The 24437-nt window shown below is 37.7% G+C and overlaps 1 protein-coding gene and 1 long non-coding RNA gene across 7 annotated transcripts in view; one reads left to right on the forward strand and one right to left on the reverse strand.

The window, feature by feature from the left end:
- The window catches only part of LOC138135795 (uncharacterized), a 37461-nt gene extending 32929 nt beyond the window's left edge, over window positions 1-4532 (reverse strand). Inside the window, exons 1-3 of one of the 2 annotated variants that reach the window (XR_011161083.1) lie at window positions 2553-4532; window positions 2069-2498; window positions 1975-2007 (exon numbers count right to left, since the gene is read on the reverse strand). This is a non-coding gene — a long non-coding RNA (uncharacterized lncRNA). Of the gene's footprint in view, window positions 1-1974; window positions 2019-2068; window positions 2499-2552 lie in introns of both variants that reach the window. The other variant, XR_011161082.1, reaches the window with a different exon arrangement.
- Window positions 1-24437, forward strand: part of LOC138135791 (homeotic protein ultrabithorax-like) — a 109749-nt gene that overhangs the window by 28875 nt on the left and 56437 nt on the right. The window lies entirely within an intron of this gene.

The raw sequence follows: 24437 nt of genomic DNA on the forward strand, positions 1-24437 counted from the left end.
CAAAAAATATGGGTTTTGTGGTTATTTGTTGGTAGAAAATGTCTAATTGGTGTCGGACAAGTTTATCGGTTACAGTGATTGCACGAACAATAATTTTTTTTACATATTTTTTGAATCAGGCGATTCAAAATCAAAGAAATTCCTTTTCGAGAGGATTTCACTTGCTACTCTGAACGTGGAAACGCCGCAAGCATTCGGGGTATTTCTCCAAATTCCGCATTATTATCGGAAATTTGTGAATTGTAAAACAAAAATATGAAAATGGTCAGGAGACAACATTTTCCAAAAATTTATGTACTGGGTGAGTGAAGTTTTACCGCCCGAGCGAAAACACCCACTTCTACTCAATTTAAAATTCTCAAAAAATTCAGGAATGAATGTAGAATAGTCGGTAAAAATTTCAAAATTTTTAATGAAACAGGTAAAGATTTTGTTTTAATTCAATAACCGCTACATTAATTTACATAATTTTTCAATGAGAGTCCTTTCAAACATTTAGGAAAAATTTGGTGTCATTGAAATCATGAAAACATCACCGGTTTTTGAAATAAATGGGATGTGATATTAATGTGCAAAATTTAGCTATGATTTATTATTAAATTGGGCGGTCAGTTACACAAAAGAAGTTGACGTAGGTTGTTTATGGTACCCTTTTGGGGACTTAAGAATTACTAGAAAAGTGGTCAACAGATGTTTCCCAACAATGAGATGCTTATTTATGACAATGCAGTTGTAAATCTTGGTCATTTTTCGCTCTTAATGTTAAAATTGGAATAATTCAAAAACGAATACTTATCTTTTGATGGGAATTTCATAAATGTGTTCTTTGAATTAATTGTGAATTATGAGCGTGCATGAAAAAAAAAATTTTTTTTACTCAAAATCGATTTTTTTAATTTTATGACTGAATTAAGTGATAAGGGAAAATTGATTACACACATTTGAATTTCACTCACCCGTACAGACGTCTGAAAAAATTAAACAATAATTAGTTCATTGTTTCACTTTAAAAAATCTTTCATATTCCTCTCGAAGGTCTTCACAAACTTTTTTTTTTTTTGAAAAGAAATTGCCATTTTTGTCAAAAAGAATTGGATACCCATTAGGTATGTAAATTCCTGTAAGTTAAATTTTATGAATTTGTTCCTAATTTCAATTCTTCGTCTTCCTTTGAAGATTATTTTTCTTTAGTTATAGTTAATATCTTAAATATCTACCTTTGAAAATTTTTTTCGAACTCGACAAGACATTTTATAATTTTTTTTTATAAATTTTACCTTTTCATGATGACAAATATTTTTTTTTTCATACTTGGTTGTCCAAGAAAATTTTTTAGAATGATTCCAATCCCGATTGGTTATTTCTGTTATTTGATAGAAGAAAATACATATTCTTTCTAAGTTTCGATTTTTGAAGATTTTCGGAGCTAAATTTTGTATCATTTTGGGATAAATCTACTGATTCCAATACTGTCTCTCATAATTCCATGGAGATTTAAGAAAATATTTGCCTTTGAAGGTTTTTTAGAAGAAACTATTCTGTTCTTCGTAACTGGTTGCATATGAAGATTCTTCGGAAACGTTTCTCGCCTTACTAATAACTCTTCAAGGCATTTTATAAATGAGGAATATTCTATCTTGGATAATTAGTGAGATTAAACAAATCTGCATTTGAAATAAAATTTTGTCGGATTTAATCTTTTGGAGCAATTCGGCTTCTCAAAAAAAATCTTCAAGATTTTCTTGATAGTTTTTCATAATTAGTTATTTAAGAAGTTTTTTTTAGAAATGTTTACCTTTGAGGATGTTTTGGAATGATTCCAATCCTGATTGGTAATTGGTAATTTTGTAGAAGAAAAATATTCTTTCTTTAATTAGCCAAGAAGTTTTGGGAGACATTTCTGTCATTTAATTTTTGTACAGGATTTCTTCGTTACGAAATGAAATGAATTAACAAAATTAGTTACCAACGAACCTGTAACTGATCCTCTTGACCTGAACCTTGAACCTGAAAAAATTCTGAAACATTTCACCGCTGAAATTTTCCAAAAAATATTTCCAAAACTTACCTTGTGTCCAAATAAAATGTTCCCAATTCCATCCGAATCCACTTTTTTCCGCAATCATCAGTCGAAACATCGCAGGATCGATCTGTGCAAAGAAAATCCAAAGCAATTTCCTGAAAATTTCACTCCTTCAGCCTCTAAATACTTAACATAGTCGCTTGAAATCACAACGAATTCTTCGGACTGGAGTAAATTATTAAAAGGAGTGGAAAATACGGTCGCAACTGTTCTTTCTAAGCTAACTCGACGCCTGCAGGAAGTTTAGTCAATAACGAACCTGCAGCAGGTCCTGTCGTAGTTTATGAACGATGTAGCAACTCGCAGGAAAGTTCCTCGTCTTCAAAACACCCTCGCGGTGGAGTCGCATTCTTCGTCTTCCGAATCCTGGTAAATTGCGAATTGTTCTTCATCGTTGAAGAGTTTGGGACTCCACCTGCGAACGTAAAAATTCGATTGTAGCTTTATTATCAAAATGCAAAATTATTACCTGAGCAGCGCGCCGTAAGCGCTTGGTTATTGGGCTAATCGGACAGTTGTTTATTCTAATGGGTTGCAAACCGGGCAAAATAATGGATGTAAATCCGAAAATAAACACGTGTTCTAGTCGTGCGATGAGGCGAATTTGAATAAAATTACGGAAACGAGCGGGACGTAGAAGTTGTCATCGTCAGACACAACATTCCGGTTATGCATCGTAAACATCGGAAATATTTATAGACGGGCGGTGGGAGTGCTCTATTTCGATTCTACGGGTTTAGGGAGATATTTTCGTGAGGACGGTAGATTGAGTGATTTTTTTAATCCGGGATCGAAGCCGCTTCGTTATCTGAAAGTTCCGGATCTGCCTCGTAAGTACAAGATAAATAAAATATGCGATAAATCGTCTGGCAAACTAGACATATTTTTGCCGAGATCAGCAGCAGCACACAGGATTAATATAAGTTTTTGTAAGTTTTGCTGTATAGCGCCGCGTCCCCGTCCTTCTCGTGCGAATGCCTCCGCAGAGCAAGACGAAAACAAGAGGAGAGTATCTTTTCAGATAGCAGCACGCCATACAATCGAGTTGATTAAATAAGCTCGTTGAATTCAATCTGAACCCGAGCAATCTATCCAATTTTCTACTAGTCTTATCTTTTCAACCCTCCCTTATGATGTCGGCCAATCAGGGGTCGGGCGTAAGTCACGTGAACGACCTTTCAAGATTTATTCAAATACTTATAAATTAGGCCCGTTCGTGTATATTTAGAAAGAGGGGTGTTGTAAATAAGACAGCTGGAAGAGCTAGGAGTAGGATTGGGAAACGATCGCGACTCCTGCGAAGGTGAAGGGTCGCCGCCGAAATGCCATCCTGTCTGGCTGGTGTCATTTGTCGGGAATCGCAAAAAGGCCAATTAGCGCCGGGATTAATAAGGGAGCGACCGCACAGGGAGAATATCTGAAATGGTTCAGATTTCAGCAAAACCGGCGCGCAACACTCGAAGACTTCCTTTTTCGTATTTCTAGGTACGCATAGTTCTTTGTTAGGGATCAGCCCCGCGTGCCATACCGTTAGCGACAATTGTAATCAAGTTGAATCTTAATTAGCGACCACCCAGCAGGACGGCGCTCCTGCAGATCGCTCCTGGTGCAACACCTCTCCCATTAGCGCGAGCTAATGGCGATCGGGAAAAAGTCGGCGAAAGATGGGCGACCAAGTGACGGATTTGATGCGCGGTTAATTAGAGGATTGGCAAAAATTGAGAGAAACGCGGCGCACAGAATGGAATTCTGTTCGCATGCTGGATAACAAAAACAAGGCGAGTTTGCGATCGAAAAATCAAAATAAAAGAGATGAGTAATGGCGTCGGACCTGCTGAACCTGTATTTCATGCTCCACGTCCACTTCATTTAAGGTCATCACATGCTTCATTTTCAGATGGTGCAAGTGCATTTTTTAATTGGGGGGACCACGCAAATTAAGCTATTAAGGCTTGATGAGATTCGGGGCCTGCAGCGGCTATAAAGGTTCGACACGCGAGAATAGCGAAAATATTTTTTTCTGCACGGTATGCTAATTGCTGCTGCGGGATGTTTGCTTTTGGGGCAGCGTCGTCGCCGAAGACGCGCAATAATTGCTGCGAAAACTAAACTCGGAAGTTAGATCTGATTCCTACGTACGAAAAGTTGGAAACATTTCATTACTAAAAAATTCTTACAAGAAAATTGTTCTAAATTGCTTAAATTGACACGAATTGGACATTTTTTTCCGTAAAAGGTATTGCATTCTTTTTATACATTACATAATCTGTCTTCCGTGTTTCGACAACAATTACAACTTCTTGACAACGTTCATGAAAATGCCTCTTTTTTTTTTCTTCAAAGAATTTTCTGTAAATATTTGCAGCGATTTTACAGTCGTCACACGAAAATATGTCGTTTTATTTACATATTTTTTTAATGGCAAGAGAAATCTGAAAATTAAACTACGAATTCTCTTCTTTAACGTCTTCATCTTTTTTTTTTTTAAATTTGTCAACATTTTTTCAGAAAGATTTCTTTATTGTCATTTGTTTCTACTTAGTTTGAATTTAGCACCTCTGAAGATTATTTTGCCTTTCGTAAAACTGTACATAGTCCTCTGGAAGGGTTTTTTCTTTAGAACTATCTATTTATGAAGCCTTTTTGGAGTTCAATTTTCTCTCTGTTAATTTTTGGGACGATTCCAGTTATAACCGTGATATTCTGTCGTATAAATTAGCAATTATAACAAATCTGCATTCGCGATATTTTTTTGAAGTAAATTGTGCTTTATTGAAGTTTTGGTAACGATTTCACTCATTTTGAATTTTTTTTTGACATGAGAAATATCCTATCTTTTCATAATAACATATTAAGAACGTTTTATAGAAATATTTCAATTTTAAGATCTTCCAGAGCGATTCTAATTCTGATTGCTAACTCTGGACATGACATTGATTTTTTTCTTCCCTAAATAATTAAGTATCTATGAATAATTTCGAGAAACATCAATCTCAAGACATTTTAGACCAATTCTAGTCATAGTTGTAGAGATGTTGGATTTTCTCATGGGCTATGGAGTCATATCTGCGCAAACGACGAATACCGGTCCGACCGGAAAACATCGTAATTCGTTACATTAGTGTCGTCTATCTCTCGTCTATTTGCGTGTAAAGTAGTCAACGTTTTCAGCGTTCATTTACAGATTTTTCAGTGGTTTACAGCTCATGAGAGCATCCAACACCTATAACTCGGCAAATCATTTTATTCATAAGCAAAATCCTGTCCTTCACAAATTAGTTGTCTGTGAAGGTATTTATGTTATTCATGTATTTCGAATCTATGTAAACTCCATTCAAAAATCAAAAAACCACCACCTGTTGCTTTAGGTTGGTAAAATTTAAAATACCCTGGGTAGCAATTTTTTCATACTATGTTGGTAACTGTAAATTATGACATTTATTTGATTCAAAATAAAATTCAATTGCTTTGAATTTCGTTCAAATTGTTTAATTATTGCTCAGCATGTTTCATTTATTAATTCTTATTATTTTTACTTAAACATGCCCAGAAAAACAAGATACTTAATAAACACTTAACCTCAAAATTACAATTCTCCCCAAATTTTACACCAGACAGCGTTGCCGATAGTAATTATGGAAGAAAATGCGGCGTTGGTGGTTTTTTGATTTTTGGATGGCCTTTAGTTTAAAAAACATTTTTCATTGATAACTTTTTCAAAGAATTTTGTAGAACAGATATATCGTGTGTTTCATAATTAATTATTTATGAAGATGAAAACATTTTTGCAGCTAAATTTTGTCTTTTAGAAAAAAATCTGTTTTTTTAGATGAGGCATTTCCTGTTTTTCATCGATGAGCTTTTTTCAAATACTTAGGTACATCTTTTAGAACCAATCCTGATTGGTCTTTCTGCAAGTTATTTGACAGAAAAAAAATTCTTTCTTTAACAATCTAATAATCCATCAGAGAGATTTTTTGGTCCTACCGAATTTTCTGTTTTTTTGGCGTTTCTAGTTCTCGTTGATCTCTGCAAATCATTTTCTAGATAATTAGATATCTCCGAAGGTTTTCTAGACGTAGATACTTACAAAGACGCTTTAAAATGGTAATAACTGAAATTAGTAACAAAAAGAGAACTTGTGTAAATTAGAGAATCTGACTTGTGAATATGGGGAAGTAGAAAAATTTGATTGGTAAAAATTTATTCTAAGGTAGTCCGTAGAGTAGTGAAAGAAGAAGATTTTCTGATCGCCGAAATATAAACAAGGCGGCAATTTTTTTTGCTGCATTAGTAAAAAGCTTCCTAATTTTTATTTCCGTCTTCGGAAAATTTTAAATTCTTTTAAACATTACACAATCTCAGTTTTCACAACTACACCTTTCCGAAGCATTTCTCATTTCATTAAGTAGACTGCTTCGGTTTTTTTGCTTTCCCCAAGACCCTCCAACCCGTCGACTCTTCCAAAGAAAAAGCCCCGGCCAGTATCCTCTCAACTCTCGCGCCCCACCCCTCATCCTTCAATTTTTTCAGCGTAGCTTCGGATCGAGTGTTGGGGGTGGTTTACCCCGGCGCACCACATCGGGGTTCTCATATTCATAATCACGTTACCCCGGGCGTAATAAGCGCAGTTGTAGGTACAAATGAGAAATAGCGCCCGGCCGCAAACATAACTCGGCGCAGCCGGCAAGTATATCACAACCCCGGTGAATTATGGGTAATGAACATTGTGTTTATTTAATCTAAAATGTAATTCTGTCCATAAAATAGACGGCCAGTTTGTATCGTGAAAAATTGCCGGTTTGTTGGCATTTGATGAGCCGTATTTTTGCCTTTTTGTCAGTCGATACCGATCAAATAATGCACTCCTGGTCGTCGGGATTTATCGCACCCGGAATGAAAAATCGACCGGGTCTTCTCATAAACACGCCCGCCGAAAAAAAATCCGACCCGCGGGTCGAGGGTGAAAATATTTCACAACGAGAACTTGTCATCTCGCTGTTAATTGTTACCGATTGTTGTGCCTCAAGTGTACGACTTTATTAATGCAGATTTATGTCTGCTGACAATTCGCTGATCGAACGGGAAAGCGCTGCACAATAACGCATTCCGGAAAGATAATAGGTACCGAGAAACGGTTGCATTTTTCCTGTTCTTCGTAAAATGCCCTTCGATAACTCGATACCAGTTAGGCGAACGGTTATTTAGCCATCCGTAATCTGTATTAATGGTAATTGCATATTTGACCCTAGCTAAGTGTAAAATGCCGCAATCTCTCCTCCCCAGTAAGTGCGAAGTAAGAACTCGAAATGGAGAATTAGAAGTTAGAAGAGCTTTAGGGTTGGCCTGACACTAATTTGAAATTTAAACTAGCCATAAATTAGTTTGTATGAATTTTAGTGAGCCAGATTTGAATTATCGCAGCTTATGTTGGCTCGAACTTGAAAACTTGCCCTGATTCGATTCTAATATCGAAGGGGGTGGCTCGGGGGCGGGAGGTTTACTAAACAAACGACGCGAGGGAGCCGGAAACGAATTTTTACGAAGGGGTTTCCGTTTACACTTTATTAGCAAACAAAGTCCACGAATAAAACCACTAAATCAAAACGATAATAATAATGATAACAATCGTAAGTTAAGGAAGTGGCGCTTTTAGTTAGGTTTTGTAAACGTTAAATCTTTCAAATGAAAAAATCTAACGTTTACAAATGCAAAGAGTAAAAATCGTCAAACAAGGAAAAATCTTGAGATCTTGTGATAAAAAAATTTCTGAAAGATTTTTCCTTAATTTTTCTGCTCTTCAACAAGTCTAGATGGATTTAAAAAGCTGCGATAATAAAAATATTTTACTCTTTGGACCCCAAAAATACCTATATTTTTTGACATTTAAAAAAAAAAATTATTTTGTCCAAAACGTGTCTTTCTTTACGTCCTTATAAAATTATAAAACAATTTTCAGTTAAGTAACCGTTGATTATTTTATGTGATTCCATACAGAAGCTTTGAAAGCACAAATGCTGGATGGTCCGATAAAATAATTTCTTTATTTTCCCCTTTTTCGACAACAAAAATCGCATTTTATATGCAGAAAAATATCGAAACACATTTGCGTCGAATTATTTTATTATCACATTACTTTGTATTATTATTTGAAATCGTTAATAAAACAAAAGAGAATTTAGGATTGTCCAGAACAACCTGTTTTTTTTAAATCTGCTTCGAATTTTAAAGCCAACTAAAAACTAGGAAATCCAATGTCCTTCAGGACGCCAACATGGGTGACGCGATCTCTGCCAATAACGGAAAGTTTGTACCGGCCAATGGGAGAGCGTCCACGTGACTCATGCTGCTCCACCATTGGCTTAGAGTGCGTCAGTGTAACTGTCATTGTCTGCGCGCTTAGGTTATGGTAACGGACGACTTTCAACTTAATGTAGCTCAATTCTAGCTAATTTTTAAGCGTTTCATAATAGTTATGAAAAACCTTCGCTCGGTTTTAAAATGAAACAAATCGTAAAGTATAACTCTTTAATAAATTATTTAACTATGTTGCTTGGTCATGTTGCTGTCTACTTTCTAAAAAAATGGACAAGGGGAAAAAAGTTTTTAGTAGATTTTAGTAAATTGAAAAAAAAATGTTAAACAAAATGCGATAACAGAAATACACGAATGATTCAATTTGCATTGAATTTTTTTCTGTAAGCTGCAAGTTTACTTAACGTCGTAACAACAAACACAAAATTAGCGTTGCTTACGTTTAACGAACTTAAGCCAATTGTTGTCAATTGACACCTGACGTTACGCTAACGATACGTCAGTCACGCTCGTCCAATAAATCACACGGGTCGTTACGTTTACGTCGGTTACGCTTACGCAACTCTTTGGAGCGGTTTCTTTTAGGGGCGGCGTTCGCGTCCAAAAGCTCGCCTGGATGCATGAATGGACGTTTATAATAAAATCGTATGCAATATGTTACGGGTTACGGGTCCGGGTGTAGTGTAGTGTTTATTGGCCGTTCATTTATGCTGGTGTTTAATCTCTCTCCCCGCCTCCGCGGGCTTCTGCGGTGGCGGCGGCGGCGTATTGTATGCCCTGTTACACCAATTTCCAACTCGTGCTCTATCATCTCCGTCGTGCCGGCATCCGCTCGGCGGTGCGGAGAGAGACCGGCGATACGTCGTTTGGAAATTGCCTGGGACTTTCGATAATTTAAGTGTATGCATGTTCTATCGCTTTAGGCAAGTGCAAACCGAACACTCTGATGTAGAGCTCGGCGGGGAATTAAATCGGCCAACTAAACCCCCATTGTAAATACCGGAGGCGGCGACGCACCCCGCCCGATCCTTCACTCTTCCTAATTTTTTTTTCTCTGTGTTGCAGGTGAGTGGCGGCGGCGAGGGCGGCCCTCTTGTTGCCGAGTGAGCGGCCGATGGTAATTTAATTCAGAACACATTCTCGATTTTCTTGAATTGCTCACAGTTATTGCCGACCGTATTTATTCGCATGTGACATGCAGAGAGAGGTATGTGCATTTTGATTTTCTTTTATGACGGCCGTCCGTCATCTTAATGGGTACTGGTTCTCTTACCGGGAATTATCGAGAAAGGAGTTTTTGCTAAAATTGCATTGTTCGCGTGATTCTTTAATGATCGTGTTTTAAAACTATTACGCCGCGATCCGCCAACAAATGAGACCTGCATGCACATGCGATTATGGCGGCGTGCAAAAATTCCGAACACACATAAACCACTCTGCCCCCGACCGTAAAACTCCACATCGACCGCAGATACTGACGTAGGCTCCCGCAAAAAATACACAGAGGGTACCACCAACACTTACCCTGACACAAACCCCCCCAACAAATCTCCAACACTTCACGTGTTCATCCCGAAACAAAAAATAATCTCACAGCAAAAACCAGAAAAGTAGACCCTCGAGAATCAAGCTTTTTTAGATCCGGTACTACCCCCACGACCTCCAAAACATTTGAATTTTCGTCACGCGGTTTCCTCATGATAAGACAAACACCTATTAGAGTTCTGATTGCTTATTTGTTCTGTTCCGGTAAAGCTTTCGTGGTTTGAGGGTACCACCAACACTCTTACCCTCGCTCAAACCCTCCAACACTTCATATGTTCATCCACAAATAAAAAATAATCTCACGGCAAAAACTAGAAAATGAGACGCTCGAGAATCAAGCTTTTCTAGATCCGGTACTACCTCCACGATCACCAAAACATTTGATTTTTCTTCAGGCGGTTTCCTCGTGATAAGAGAAGCGACTGTTGGAGTTCTGATTGGTTATTTGTTCTGTTCCGGCAAAGCTTTCGCGGTTTCTTGTCGGTACCATTTCGTGTTGTTTCCGTCTAGTTTGGTGGTTCCATGTGTCGTGTTCGAAAACTGGTCGGTCTGGATGTGAATCGGGTGACTTCAACGATCGATTAGGTCACCCTCGGTTTTTGCTCGGTACTGCCAAAAAAACCTCCCCGGCGACGTTGCTAATTAGGTATCAAAGCCTCGCACACGGTATCTCCCATCTGTATCTGCGGCATTTCATGATTTCATTCACCTTATGCGGCTCGCGTAATTGGATCCAGTAATCCGATAGTTAGTTTGATAAGTAAGAGCCTTGGTAGTTATCAACTGTGGGAAATTGGCTTCGTTTGTGAAAAATCCGGTAGGATCTCTCGTCTCCAGTAAATATAAAATTGAATTATTTGAGCGGAGTGACAGGACAAGAAGAGTCGGTGACGAGGATCGAGCCGAAGTCCACAATTTATCTTGGGAGCTGTCAGAGCTGAAGGGAACTACTAGAGAGTTGGAATTCCGATCGGTACGACCGGTGGTACCGCGTCGTGAAAATTGGTCCAAAGTAGAATATTTTTCGCGTGGAGCGGCGAGGCCCCCATCAATCGTGGGTTATCTCCGGTTGGCAGTAGATCGCGCCGCCGCCGGCTAAAAACTCCGCCGTAAAGAAAAGACAAAAGGATGTGACAGTCCAATTTCCATTTTAGATCGGAATTGTGCACCCCCGGAAGTTTATCGGGCCCTTCGGCGGAATTAATAAATTGGTGCGCGACTTAATTGCGGCGATAAAGAAGGGAGGAGACGGCTGAGGGACGGCGACAAAAATATTATTCGGTCGTGAGGCCTCGGCCATTGATATCCGGGATATTGGCTGGCGGCGGCGGCCGCCGCGGTTTGCCCGGCTACAACTCGCATCTAAGACAGTGGAGGGTTCGGAGGGGCGGCTCCGAGCTCGAGAGAAATTATGTACGAGGCATTGGGAGCAATATATCTCCGGCGGGACGTGCCAGACAGAGTAGACGGGGTATTATATAGGAAGGAAGGAACCTGAGGCCGGGGCCCGGGCCTCCCCGTCCCCAGGCGCTCGTCCCCCGGAATGAGACACTTGCCGCCGCGTCCACCGTCTTAAATTGTCATCTGAAGAAAGAAACTTCATTACGGACTACGCCCCCGCTCCGCCGACAAAGGCGTCATACATACAAGACCCAAGACTTTATCAAAACCAAACAAAAAAATCAAATCCAAAAACTGGGGCGTTTCCACGCGAGCTCAACGGGATTAGCACCTGGCAGTAAGGTGGCACACTATCTAGGAATGTTTTTGTTACGCTATTATCGCTTTCATGTTTCACCAAAAAATACTCAATTTCCCAGGATTAAACAATGCGGCTTAACAACTTCACCGATTAAACATTTTAATGGTCTCGAATAAAATATATCGCTAATAAATTCATGAACAGGCAATTTTAAATAATTTATAAAATTGTAACGACCCAAATGCAGTTTATTGCGATTGTACGCTTTCAAAATAAAATTCTAAAATTAAATCCGCTTTAAAAATAAAAAAGTCACAGCCCTTGGACTTTTCAAAAACCAAAAAAAAAAGAAGAAACTTTGTGTTATTAATTTTTTGTGAGGTTCAAATCTGTCGTTTTATACACTGGAAGAATTCGTCAAATTTCTCCCGCAAGAAGTAAGTGGGATTAGCACCTGGCAATAAGGTGGAAAATATCTACGGATATTGTTGTTTCGGTCTTCCTGTGTTCACCAAAAAAGAATAAATTTTAGATAAATGAACAATGTGACCTAACAACTTCTCTGATTAATAATTTTAATGGTTTCGAATAAAATACGGCGCCACTAAATTTTATAAATCGGCAATTTTTGATTGTTTATAAAACTGAAACGACCCAAATGTAATTTATTGAAATTGTAAAATAAAATTGTGAAATTAATCGAAGCTTTTCAAAAATCGAACAAAAAATAAACTTGTTTTTAATTTTTTTTGTGGTTCAAATGCGTCATTGTTTGGCACGTCGGAAGTAATGTCAGTTTTCTCTTTTACGATATACTCCACAGGAGCTCAATGGAGTTAAACACCTGGCAGTAAGGTGGCAAAATATGCAGGGATATCATTGTTCTGATCTTTCTGCTCTCATATTTCATCAAACCATAATAAATTTCAAATAATTAAACAACGCGGCCTAACAATTTCACCGATTAAAATTTTTAATGTTATCGAATAAAATATTTCTCCATAAAATTAATAAACTGTCAATTTTTGATTATTGATAAAATTGTAACAACCTCAGCTGCAACTGATTGAAAGTGCGTTTCCAAAATAAAATACCGAAAATCTCTCCACCTCATCGTCGTTGCACTTTTTGATTTTCGCCGTTTGTCGTTCCTTTGCCGCCCCCGGGTCGTGCGGCGGCAAATTGTTGTCGGCGCACAATGGCCGAGCCGAATAATCGTCCGATAACGTTTTTATTTTCCGAAATGAAATATTCGCGCGAGGTGAGTGCAGGTCGCAATTTATGTCTTGCAGTTTGTATCCATGGAAACGCATTTGCATGCGTCTGTGGCGTGTGTGTGTGCCCGGATGAGCTCCTGCGGCTCGCTCCTTCGCCCTTTCCATCTTATCCCGTGCATTTACAAATTACAATTGTAATTTAATCAGGGTGAAACGCACCTCGCGTTAATTCGCCTCTTCACGATGCAGCGGACGCGGCTAATGTGCCGCAAAAAAGGCGGGCGGGCGGCTGGGGGCGGCGTAATTGATTGCCGGGCGAATTCGAGAAGAAGCTTGACTGGTGGTCAACCGTCTCTTCGCCTTGGCGGGCGCGGCGATGTCTTGGGAAACGCACTTCAGCCTTGGTAATGACAATAATTCCAGTTAATTGCAGCGTTCCATCATTAACTGGTCGTTAGTTGGACGCTTATATAGAGATGAAATCCGATAAAAAACCGATATGATTATTGTTTTGATCGTTAACGGCGTCCGTTTCAGACCGGCTCACCTCTATTTTTTAATGGGATAGTGCGCGCTAGAGATGGGCGCGTTTTCTAGACAATGGGGGTATTAAAAGGGGTTTAACTTGGCCGTTCGAATTACGGCCTGTGTAATTCCGTCAGATTAGCACAATCCTCGACACCGCAATGAATAGCGCAATATTAACGCTTGACACATTACTACCTCATTATATTAGATCGCCCAGTAAACTAAACGTTATTATATTTGAACACTGCGTAGATGGGCAGTTAGAGTGTCCCAAGGGTCGGCAGGATAAATTATCTCGGCACGCATAAATTGTGGAGCGCTCTGGTAGTCTAGAAAAAAAAACTAATTAACTAGGAAAAATTTGTTGTTGGTACACAACTCACCAATCATCATTGGACGTTTAAGTAGATTTGCCGTTCGCGCCCATAAATTAATTAAATCCAGTCTAACGGCGTGGAGGTCCACATTAATAATTGTGGCGGGCTGGTTAGTACTTACTACATGATATAAATTCCGTTTTTTTTGGTTGCCCAAGCTCATAATGAGAATTGATGGATTGGTGCAGATTTAGGCCAATCGGGATGTGATTCACTTTTTAACACTCAATTTCGGACAATTAATAATGAAATTACGGTCGCAGAGGGTGAACTCCGGATTGGTTGTTTCGCACACTGGAAAAAATCGTTCAGCTTTAGAAATAAATTCCGTGAATGTAATAATTATTTACGTAGCAAGTGGGATATGGACGTTATTATTGTGATTAGGTGATACAACTCGGCGAAAGCCTCGGCGTGCAAACTTCACATATAGAGAGCCTCGACAATATTTAGGTTTTGCGAAGAAAAAATTAATTTTGCAGGCGAAAGTACAATATTTATTACTGCACGGCGTGCGGTAAAGTGAGTCATTAATGTATGTGAAATGTGTGGGATAAATAGGATATATCGCACGGTCGTAGATAAACAAATAAAAAGTTCACGTTTTGGACTTGCTCTGCAAAAATGAGAGTATTTGAGGTTTGCGTTGTTGGAATCTGTTTACAACTGGCCCCAATGAAAGCGGAATTAATTTGCAGAAAATTCGGAGCTGGGGTTTCGGATATTGCCATCGCCTGACCACATTTCAGGTTGATTCTCATTCGCCGAAACAGAGTCCGGACACGACAGTCCCAATTTGGAGAACCAGTACGAATCAATTTAATTTTGAAATTAATTAATTTTTTCAACCGAGAATAAGAACTTTCTTGGGAAAAAAACCGTCGAGTCTCGTTGTCAAACCTGCTCCCGCTGGGTTCTGGTGAAGATCGAAACGTAAAAAATCACTGGAAATACCAAATCAAGCAGAATAAGATGTCAAGGTAATTTACACTTTTATAAACAAATTAATTAGTCATCGACCTTGTCTGATTTATTTCCTCGAGATGTGAATTTCGAAAAAAAAATCAATTGATCTTGGCACTTGCGCAGTTTTTCGGGAACCACCCCCAACACGTGTCGATAATTCCAATCACTATATATCATACATGGACAAAATTTAATTACGCCACCCCCGCCTCGCGAATGAAGATTTACAATACATAGTTTTTTCCGGCCAAAAAATAAGTACGACGGGATTAAAAAAATCGAACGTAATTGATGGTGCGTGTTGGTAAAATTGGGTCCTGGTGGGGTGCCGATTAATTTATTTTGTAGTGAATAAAATGCGAAAAAAGCACTTTTGCGATTTTGCGTCTGGTCCTGTCATAAAACCTTCATGCGGTAAAAATATGCAGCGTTGGTCTCGATTTACTTGCAAAGTGGAAGATTTAAGCCACGCAGTCGGAAGGCAACATTGGTCAACGGTCGACACCGCAAACGTCTTTATTCTCGGCAGGCAGCTTAATGCAAAAAGCACCATCCAGAGCCAAAAGTATCCAGACTTAAACCCGTTTTCTCGGTGTGGAACAGGCATCGCCGACCCGGCGAATGATCAATGCATTTATGCAGCACTTCTTATTTCTTATCCGCGACCGGATTCTGCGGCAGCTGCGATCCTCCGGTGTAAGAAAAGACGTACTTTTTAGTCGACGGCCCGATTGGCTCCCTACATTTTTATTTATAAGAGCTTTCCGAGGTTTGCCGATTATTCAGGCATCCGCGCCCGACCATTCCAAAAACATCTCCAGATACATCTTAATGTCAGCCAATTATGTGACTTTTTTGCCGACAGCTTCGCCGGAATCCGACGCCGGGAGCGGCCGCATCCCACTTCTGATAACATAATTTTCCGAAATTTTTACGTAGCAACTGCGACCCCCTCGTTACTCTCGCCTCATTATTATTCCTCGCCCAGATAAAAATATAAATAAGATTTCCCGGGAAAGTTTTATTCTTTTTAAGGTGGAGCAATTCGTAAAGTGGCCGTCGTCGTATTTTCTCGATCCGGCGCAACTTTCCCGGCGCTCTCTTCTACCTCTCCGGACTGGCGAATTCCTCCAATAAATTATGCAGAACGTTGCATTTTCTTATGCACTCGTCTAGAAAAGCGAGAATCAAGAACTAGTCGACGGCAAAAAGCCCGAATTCGTTCCTATATTTACTTCTAGATCTAGATTACAACAGCTACTGATTCCGCATTTACATACCTCTATAGACTACCACGCGTATCTCCCGGTCAATTTATTCAGGGCCGGTGTTTTACATTTTGCGCACTTAAACATCACCTCACCAGAAAAAATAAACAAAAAATAAAACACGAGCGAATGCAAATTAATTGGAATTTGCCGTAACGAGAGTTCCGTGCCCCCTTCCCAATTAGAGATTTCCAGGCGCAGCTGAAACACTCACCCCACTGGTCCAACCCACTCAAAAATATAATAATTTCAAGTAAAATTTATTGGCTTTGGAAAAAATTAATTAAGGTAAAAGAAATAAAAAAAGCCAAAGTCTGCAAAGGAAAGTAGTTCTTGTAAGTCTTTTGAATTGAGAGTAAGTTTTCAAAATTTTTACAGTTAAGTTCAATCAAATAAAACCAGGAAAAAATCGGTTTTTGAGAACTTGAGAGAAATAAAATAAAAAATAAAAAGTTTCGAGGAAGGAAAAAATATTTCCCTAAATAGTTTTTATTTAAAATCGTTAAATAGAATTACTTTTGTTATAAAAAAAAGTTGAGTTTCCCAAAACGGCAAAGAAATAAATTATAGGGAAGGATTTTCTTTGTAAGATGTGTTAAAAATGATGATTTAGAAGTTTTCAGTTTTCATAAAAAAATCATTAGAGAAAGTCCTGATGGTGAATAAAAAATTGATAGCTCTACAGGGGTAACTTTTTATTTGAATACCTAAATAAAGTTACTCAGAAGTACATTTTTTTAGTTTTTAGGGAAGAGAAAAATATAATATATCTTGGGGTTGTTGATTAATATATTTTTTTTTAATGTTTGTCAAAATATTAAGAAACAAAATTTTAATTCCTAAAAAAATTAAAGGAAAGGTTTTAATGGAAGGAAATCGGCCACCATAAAAAATATCTTGCAGGTAGTGGACAGAGGATGGTTTTTTAATTGAGTAATTTTCGTTGAAAATTTCCACAGTAGAAGAAATAATTGGAGATTATAAATGGTTGAAAAAATAAACTTGCGTGAACGCATGATGGACATAATGAAAGAAGAAAATTCCGTTTTATACAGAAAAATTATTAAATTGAATTAAATTGGAAAATTGGAAACATGCGTTTTCTGTTGGTGAAAAATTCTTTGCAGAAAATATTTTTTATTATTGAAAAAAAAATCTCAACGAAAGATTTCGAGAAGTCAAAATTAAGAAACAAACTGAAAAAAAAAATGGGGAATACTTTCTGACGTTCCATTTTTTTATTTTGACATTCAATCCATAAAATTATCAAAAGAGACTCTAAATTAAACTGATTTACTCGGAAGTAAATTTTCACTTAAGAAAAATGATTTTTTAATTGAAGAGAAAATAGCTTAACTTAATAAGATGAAAATTAAAACATTTCACAGTATGTATAAAAAAAAAGAAAGATTTCAACGTTGGAAATTGGGTAAGATAAAAAAAAATCTGTTGGTACTGTCCAGAGGATGATTAAATTGAAATTGGATTAGGTTTTTTTAAATTAAGCAAATTTAATTGAAATTTCCCGATCGTAGAAGAAATAATTGCAAAATAAAAAAATGCTGGGCAGAATTAAATTAAATTGGAAAAATCTCGAAATACATTTTTAGTTGTCGAAAAAAATTGGAAGAAAAGATCTCGACGGGGTGGAAAATCTGCAAACAAAGTGTAAAAAAATCATGGGGGGTAGTTCCCGTAAGATGTGCCATTTTTATAAATTTGACACTTTCAGTCCATTAAATTTATGTTTTGTGTCCATTGAAGAGGGTGAATCCCAGCTGTCCGGTGTCCCCCTTTCACCTGCCCCTCGACTTTCTTTTTTGGACTGCAGCTAACGGTAAAACTTTCCCTCGTTCTCCCGCCGATATCTCACCACTTGGAGAAGCCTCATGGTAAAAAGAAAACATTAAAACATGTGTCTTGCGAGATTTCGTACAATAAGGGTAGTTTGAAAAGTCGTTAGACGCAAGTGTGGCCAATTTCTCGTCTGCTGACTCGGCCCAACTGAAATCCATACCGGGATATTCCGACTCCATCCCCGAAAGATCAAGGATCGCATGTCGCGATGGCGTGCTCCTTCGATGATTGTCCAGGAGGAATTACTGCGCGGGACCCACAGAATAAATCACGGCTTGCATAAATAAACGTGATAAAAGGGCACGAGACATGTTTTAATTTGGGGCACGCACGGGGGCGCCACCGAGCCCCATCCTGGCGAAGGGCGACTTGGCCTTGCAATTATTTTCTCGCAAGTGATTAACTCGTTTGTTGATTTATGGTCGCGAGAGGGTTATTTATTGCACCGGCCACTTGACATGTTGCATGCATGTAGGCTAAAAGCATGTTCGTTGCATGTTAATTCGGAATAGTTCGCTTCGGCTCTGAAGAGGTCGCTGGAACGCTTCCTTTCAACACTTATATGATTCAATTGTTTATTTCTTTCGCCGCCGCCATAATGGGAGCACGAGGCGATGCAATTTTTTTCGCAATCAAGGTTGCAAAAAACGCATTCTGAAAAAACATTCTTCGACCATAAACAATACTAATGCAGGCTGTAAACAAGTCAAAACAAGATTTTTTTCACCGACACGATTTTTTTTCCGGATTTTCTTAATGAATTGCGTCACGAATAATAATTTTTCGCTCCGGCGTTCAATTTAATTAATTATAACCGCTTGTTACGTTTACGGACAAAGTGTAAAGTTAATTCTACGGTACGGCGTGTCATTACGTTAATAACACTCTAATACTCACCTCTTCGTTCTTAATTGTGCGTTTTCTGGGGCCCCCAAGGCTGACCCGTGAAGGTTATTTTTGTGAAAAAAATTCCACTGCGTGAGGATTTTTTTCACGCCTTGTGGCAACAAGAATTCTTCCCGTCGGAGTGATAAGAGAACCGATAAAAAATCCGGCTTGTCAGCAGTTCGACTGTTTATCAATCAGCCTCGGGTTACTTACACAACGGGGGCATCACACTTCTAGTAATTTCCTTTATTAACTAGTTTCCTGATTTATTCCGGGCGAGTAAATTGGGCGGAGTGATTTGTTCATGATTTACAGTGTCGTACATTTTCGACGCACAAACTAGAGTGTCTCGACTCTTTTTTAATTAAAAGACCACACGCTCGACGAAGAAAAAAACAACGAGAGAATTATCTTTGAGAAAAATAGCGATTCATCACTATGGGGTATCGCAGTGGACGACGCCCGTAATGTATTCGAGTGGTCCTGGTTTTATTTCCTTTTTATACAATCTTCGTTTTGGTTTATTTTATTTAAATTCGGAGAGTAAATCACTCGACCAGGCATGAATCATTACAAAATGTCGGCTCGGATGGGGATGTTTGTGTGAAAATGTGCGAAAACGCAGAATATGCTTGTGCAAGATTAAAGTGATTTTTGACATGACTCACTCGGGTTCGGTTTGTTTGTTCTGTTTATGCAAATAAAATAGTAAATATTGTTGGATGGCAGAGTTGCAAATTATTCTATCAACTGTTTGTCGAGAAATTGTTTTTTTCCGTTTCTTTTCGGCTCAGTTTTTCTTGAGAACAATTTAGATCAAGAAATAAATAAAGATAGGCCAAGAGATTCTTGTTGTGATTTACGCATTACAAACATAAAATTTAAAATAATTTATATTCTTGTTTTATTATTCAAACACAAAACAACGTTTTTAAAATAAAATACTGTAGTTTTATAATTAGCATTAATTATTTCCCTAGACACAATTCCTTCCTACCCAAGAAATATTTTTTACGAAGACGAAAGTTTCTTTTTTAATTATCCCCAGAGAATGTTTTCCATCTATCTAAAGAAAGTCTGGGCAAAATATCTATATTCAAGTTTAATAGGTATGTTTAGTAAAAAAAGAAACATTATTTCAAATAAAAAATAGCCGGCATAGGAAGCGTTAAATTGATTTTATCGCCAGGTTATTAATTTATACCAATAAATCTGTGGCATGATTTTATTTTTCTGTCTTTGTCAACGAAAGAAAATTCTGTATTTTCGTGTTATTTTTCTCCTAGAATGAGGATCTATTAGTAATGAAATGTTGTTATTTTTTAAATTCTTTTTTTTTGCCCAATTCCCCAAGAAAAATAATTTTTAAATATGTTTGTTACAAAAGTGAAGTTTCTTCACTGTATTTCACAAAAAAAAAACCGTTTTCAAACTGATAGAAAAATGATAATGGATCAAGACTATTAAGTTTTCTACTTTAATAATAATAAAAAAACAATTAGTTTCTATTATTATTATATCATTATTACTTATTTAAAGAGAAATGCAAAAAGTGTCTAATTCAAACTCATGGGAATAAGAATATTTCTAGAGAAAAAATTGACGAAAGGAATAAAATATTCCTCAGAAAAAAACCTAAGCAAAAATACTCATCATAGATCACAATTTATTTATAAAATAAAACCATAATCACACTTTATAAATAAGAAACAATAAGAAAATCTATATTAATAACTTAATTACATAAACATTTTTGTTTTATAATACAAAAATTTCCGATAATATTGCGGAATCTGGAAAAGTGCCCCGAATGCTTGCAGCGTTTCCACGGTGAATGGCAAGGGAAATTCTCTCGAAAAGGAATTTCTTTGATTTTGAATCGCCTAAATTTAATTCATTCATTCAAAAATCAAAAAACCACCACCTGTTGCTTTCGGTTTTTTCATACTATGTTGGTAACTATAAATTATGACATTTATTTGATTCAAAATAAAATTCAATTGCTTTGAATTCCGTTCATATTGTTTTATTAGCAGCACGTTCATTTATTTATTGATTCTTATTATTTTTGCTTAAACATGTCCAAAAAAACAAGACATTTGATAAACACTTAACCTCAAAATTATTACAATTCTCACCAAATTTTACACTAAACAGCGTTGCCAATAGTAATTATCGAGGAAAATGCGACGTTGATGGTTTTTTGATTTTTGAATGGACTTTAGGTACTAAAATTGTTTATTTTGGAAAGAAAACGCTCACAAACTTCTTTTATATAATTAATGCAGATAAAAATCTTTTGTTTTTGTTTTATTTCTCTTTTAGAATGCAGATTTATTTGTAATAAGATCTTGTAATTATTTTTTAATGTTTTTGTTACACTGTTATCGCCAAACATTACATATGTATTATAATAGTGAAGATATTACACCGTATTTGAATTTGAATAAAAAAAAAATGTAATTCCAACAATGGTAACCGAGCGACATTTATTAATTTTCCCCTTTTACTTTAATCACTGAAAAATTATTTAAAGCAATAAAATGTTTCCTTCTTTCAAAGCGAAATTTTTTTCATTGAAACATTTACAAAATTGATATTATTGAATTTAAAAAGAAATGCAAAAAGTGTCGTGAGTAAAACTCTCGTGAAAAACAATATTTTTGGAGAAAGAAATCGTCTAAATATTCCTCCATAACAGACCTAAGCAAAAGTAAAGTTTTAAATAAAGAAAAATTATTCGGCAGCTTTTCACGGAAAATTTTTGTCCAAATTCATGTTATGATCAAAAACATGTTTTTGTTTTAAATCCTTTTATTTTTCAAACCCTTTTTCTTGGGCAGTTTCCGCAGAAAACTAAATTTTTAACCTATGTATTGTAAAAGTGAAGATTCTTTCACTCAAACAATAATAATAAACGAAATATTATTTAGGAGGAGAAAATTTTATTTGAAGCCGTTTGTAAAATTTCTGTCACCCAATTTATAAATAAATACAAATATGTCTGGAATAATATTTTTGGAGAAAAAAATCGTCCAACAAATTAACTGTTTCTCCTCAACCACAGATATTTATTTGACAAATGAATTTTTATCTCAAAGACGGAAAATCATCAGTTATCGTTTTAGAACAGATTTCTATTTTCATTTCACTATTCCGCAATTTTATCTAAATCTGTAAAGCTAATAATATATTTCGCTCTTTCCACAATTTTTGTTTGCAAAACATTTTCGTCATCACTTCAGCTACCGAAGAAAATTTATCACCGATTAATTCTGAAGCCACTCTTAAGCGAAAACAAATGATTTATACCCTACTTCGAATTGTTCAAACATTTGTATTGTGTAAAGTAAAAAAGAGCTGCGATAAATAATTTTTGATTTTGATTAACATAACTGAGAAATTTCCAATAAATATTTTACCTGTTGTAACACGTGTTGACACGTCTTCAGTAATTTTTAAACACACTCCCAACAAAAAATAATTTTTCACACCACCGCAACATGGGAGAAAAGGATTTTTCGGCTGGATGCACGGAAAGTGCATTAATTTGGAAACTGAACCGCTTGAAAATTGCTCCAATAGAATTCTCCTTTGCATTAATAGTTTTGTTGTGGAAACGATTCTCTGGCGGAAATGTTCGCAAGAGAAATCCTGTGCGTCGGAAAGCTCCTGCGGAACGCAAGGAGTCGGTCGGAACCTTCGTTGATTAAATAAAATCAGTATAAAGTGTTTTTATGCGAGCAAATAGCGCATAAAAGGCATATAAAAATCCAATGAAATGAAGTGTAAATGGTGTCGTATCATAAAGGTGAAATGGCCGTCGCTGAGCGCGCAAATGCCGGGTTGGGACCGGTTATGATCCCGCCGGTGGGTTTAGGCCACACTTGGGGAAGCGCATGCCTGCGCCGACATGGCTGACGAAGCTCCACAATCACCTCATACCATTTATTAAAGCGATTATGCAGTTTGCGAGGCGAGAACAGACCACACAAGACGAACACAACTCATTAAAAAAAAAACTAATTACCAATCGGAATCGATCCGGACACTATCTACGAAAACAGAACCACGAAACGCACAAGAACAGACTGAGAGTACCTGGCCGTAAAAAACGCCACTTTCTAATTCAACACAAAAACTTTCTACTTAAAAAACACATCAAAAGGGACAATTCAACTAGGAAGTTTCTATTTTATGGCCTACTTCCACGAATCATTTTTTAGGGTCTTTATCTGGAGTCGGAGCTTTTACGAGGTGAAACAAAGACAAAGTAAATAAGACCGCAAGCGATTGGATCTAACCTGTGAACTTTCCACATGCAAATATCCCACTTGCAAATGCAGATAACCTGTGTAATGTACGGTCCCGCTATTATGACAAGTTTATTGTCCGGTTGACAAGAGGAAAATTCAGTCGAAGACCAAGTTTCCCAAACGACAACGACCGAAATTAGCTGGTAGGACCCTTTGTGCGCGCTTAATCGCAGCGGTCCGCGTTTTGCGCCGCTCCGGCGCCAGTCCTCCACCGCCGTCCCCACAACCGCACACACCACCACCGCCTCCAGGTAATATGAACCACCGAAAATCGCAGTTTTTTCGCAAATCCAGTCGAAAATTCCGGTCGAAACACTAACAAGAGAGCAGCACTGTCGGGAATTCAACATGGCTGACCGGAGCCGGCGCGTTCCACTGGAAGGGGTCGAGTTGCGCGGTCGCTTTCGATCAAATCCGGAATTAATGTTTGACAATTTTAAAAAATCCGCCAGGAGTTGGGATCCGGAGACTCCGGTCACGTAGATTTTACCGAATTTGCGGAAATCCACCGGGTCCCCGGGACCACTCTCCGGACGTTTTCGGCACGGCTAGTAGAAGAAGGCATTTTAAAAAGGTTAAGTGCTGGGTTGAGGTCCCCTAATAATAAGGACGGCACCTCGGGACAAAACACCCATCCAGTCCTGTTAGAAAACGCGCTAAAAACGGACGTTCCGGTGTGGCTGCAGTGTTGGAGAGTTTCTCTCCGGAAAACGGCGTCCCGGTATGATTGCTTAGTTTTATTTGTGTTAGAACGCGCCGGGAGTATTGATTTAGTTGGGAAAAAATAAGTCCATGCGCTATAAAGCTTGAACGGGTGTGAATCCGAAGCTGCATCAAGGGCGCTTTGGTGAAAATCGCGCGACTTTTCCGCGACCAAGATTAACGCGGCGGTCGATACGTTTTCTTGTGCTGTTAATTATTCATTCATCTTTGTTGCATACAAAGATCTCGGCTCGTTTAAATTATGGCAGCGCCGCACTAACTCACCAAAGCCCTTTGTACACCAGCAACATAAGTTTCAGGATGAGTGCAGATTATTATGGAAATGGCTTAGTGAACTCTCACCACTGCATCTATCTATATAGCGAGACGATTCGCTTCAAAATAAACAATCTCCGACCGGATTTATTGTCTCTTTAAATATCTTGGTAAATTTAGAACGGCGGGACGACGCACAAATCGAACCGAACGCGACACGAAACGAAATATTCTTGCCCAAAAAATTTCTTTTCCTTATTTAGAACCCACGAAAGATGCTGTCTCATCTCATTTTTCGTCCCAATTAGCAGAGAAAATTGTTTGCAATTTGTGACGCTTCCATTCTACTTTTGTGATTCTTTTACAAATACCGAAATTGTACATTTTGTAAGTTCAA

The sequence above is a fragment of the Tenebrio molitor genome, chromosome 7, assembly GCF_963966145.1.
Source record: "Tenebrio molitor chromosome 7, icTenMoli1.1, whole genome shotgun sequence".
NCBI lineage: Eukaryota > Metazoa > Arthropoda > Insecta > Coleoptera > Tenebrionidae > Tenebrio > Tenebrio molitor.